Source organism: Echinops telfairi, unplaced genomic scaffold (genome assembly GCF_000313985.2).
Source record: "Echinops telfairi isolate 266 unplaced genomic scaffold, ASM31398v2 ScPeMD7_443;HRSCAF=831, whole genome shotgun sequence".
NCBI lineage: Eukaryota > Metazoa > Chordata > Mammalia > Afrosoricida > Tenrecidae > Echinops > Echinops telfairi.
In genome coordinates this window covers 1,084,149-1,086,579 of record NW_022104341.1, presented here as the reverse complement: position 1 = coordinate 1,086,579, position 2,431 = coordinate 1,084,149, and the positions used below count along the sequence as shown (strand labels likewise).

Below are 2,431 nucleotides of genomic sequence, written 5' to 3'. Positions count from 1 at the left end.
TCTAGTCTCCACCTGGCTCCTTTGCTCTGTCTCCTGGTCTCCACGCTACAGCCTGTGGTGCCTCTGGTCCTGACCCCACCATGTCAGACAGAGATCTCCAAGGTGCTCCACTCGTGGCTCTTCATCCTTGATGGTCCTAGGGTTTCTCTGCTCCTGATCCTGTTCTGAGACGGCTTTGATGCGTAGAGAACGGCCTTGATGGAGCGGTGGTTTTTGTCTTTCAGCAGACCATACCCCAAGGCAACAAAGGGTGGTGGCTCTATTAGATATGAAGGTGGCGATTCAGAATACATCACACTTTAACCTGTCCATTAGCATAACAGAGAACTTCCAAAATGGGATTATAGCCATGGTCATAGAGGCTAGAATTTAAATATATCACAGAAAGGATTATGGCTAGCCCGATCTTATTTATTGACTATGTCTCAGTATTATAAGTAATCTAGAGATAATTTAATGTATATGGGAGGGAAAAAGTATATGGGAGGATGTGCATAGATTTTATGTAAATACTAAGTCGTTTTATATAAAGGACTGGAGCAGTCAGGGATTTTTGTGTAGGAGGGTCTGAAACCAGCCCCACCCCCACTCCCCCTATTTTGGGACTGGTCGCTAGTGCTTTATTAACATGCCTCAAGAGAGCAAAAGGAACAGGCCCTGGCCAAAAGCGAGGGCATGCGGGTGAGGAAGGGGAACAGGACGCCCCTGCTCTGTGCTGAGGGCACAGTCAGTCAGACGGGGCCTGGGCCAACCTGTAAGGAAGACGAGGGTCCATGTCTAGGGGACTCACTCTTCCTGGGTGCTGCAGGAGATGTCGTCTGGCCATGTGGCCACATGGAACTCATCCGTGAGCAACTGCATCACATCCCGGGACGTGTCCAGCCCGTCCCAGTTCTCTTACAAATGTCCTCCGTGCGGAACTGCTCCCGGAAGGCCTCTGGCTTCTGTACCTTGTCGTCCTGACGGCAGGTCTGCTCAGAGAGCGAGGAGGTGCTGGTGTGGTTGGCCCTCATGAGCCCGCTGACCTGGTGGGTTGAGGGCAGGTAACGATACTTCCGAGACAGGCCCACCTGCATGCTGGTTGGGCCCCTGGGGATGAAGGTGGCTGTGTTGGTCTGGGTACTTTAGAGAAACAAATCCACAGAAACTCATGTATAAGAGAGTCTTATATAAAGGGTAAGTGTGCATCAAGAAAATATTCCAACCCAGTGCTGTCCAAGCCCACAAGTCCAACATTAACCCATATGTCCAACACCAGTCCACGAAGTCCTCCTCCATCTCACAAAACACACATGATGATGCCGACTGCAGGAGGAAAGCCGAGTCAGTGAACGTGTAAGCATCTCAGTGCTGGCAGAGGTCTCCACACGGCTGCTCCAGCAATCAGGGCTGCATCGGGGTAGGTTCACATGGCTTCTCCTTGGGGATGTCTTGCAGGAAGTGAGCCTTGACCACTAAAGCAGAGAACTGGCTAAGACAGCTGCACCTGGTCCGACCATCAGAAAGCGAGAGACCCGAGAACTAGAAAGGCGAGGCTCACGGAGCCATTTATCTCTCCACCCTTCAATTAACCCCACATGTGTTTATTGGTCAGGTTGGCACAAGAAACTAACTACCTCAGTGGCTAACTTGCATTCCCAGATCCTCCGCAGGCTCTTGTGGACCTGGGTGGGGTCCACCTCTCCCTGGATGTTGTTGAGGATCGCGATGCAGCAGTGGTTGGTCTGGCGATCCCGGCCTGTGGATGTCATCACGGTCTTAGGCTGCAGCAGCTGCCTTCATAACATCCAGGCCCGGGGGCTTCCTCACACTGATCAGTGACTGGTTGGTGGTGAGGGGAGGGCAGCCAGTCACGAGGCAGTGGAGTCTCAGTGTGGGGATGAGCGAGGTGATAAGGTCAATGAGATCACTGTTCATGTGGCTGGGCTAGCAAAGGGGGCGAGGGGTGCTGGTGAACATGATGCTGGATCCCAGCAGGCTGATCTGGGAGAAGGACGGGTTCTGGATGTGCAGGTGGTCTGTGGTAATGAGGTTCAGGGCCTTGGGATCCGGCTTCCCCACACGGTCCGCGTTCTGCGTCAGCCTCCTCTGTGTGAGCCGGGAGTTGAAGGGCTGCACCACCCCGTCGCTCATCTCATCCTGGTTGGGAAACACCGAGCACATCTGCACCAGTTTCTCGGGGTACCTGTCACTGAGTCGTTCTCAGAGTTCGGAGCCCAAGCCAGAGCCTGTCCCTGCAGCAATGGAACGACACAGCCCAACGCCCTCCAGACTGTCACTGCCATCTGCTTGCCGGTCTACGCTGTCAAACATGGCCTCACGGATCTTTCCTACCTGGGAGAGTCCGCTGGCCTGGCTGTTGCCCGCTCTGCCTCCGTGCTCCGACAGGTACTGTTTTCTGGGATGCAGAGAAAGGCAGAAGGGCGTTAAG

At 53.8% G+C, this 2,431-nt stretch overlaps 1 pseudogene; it reads right to left on the bottom strand.

Moving 5' to 3' along the window:
• Positions 1 to 786: 786 nt before the first annotated feature.
• LOC101648123 overlaps positions 787 to 2,431 on the bottom strand; it is an 8,241-nt pseudogene continuing 6,596 nt past the window's right edge.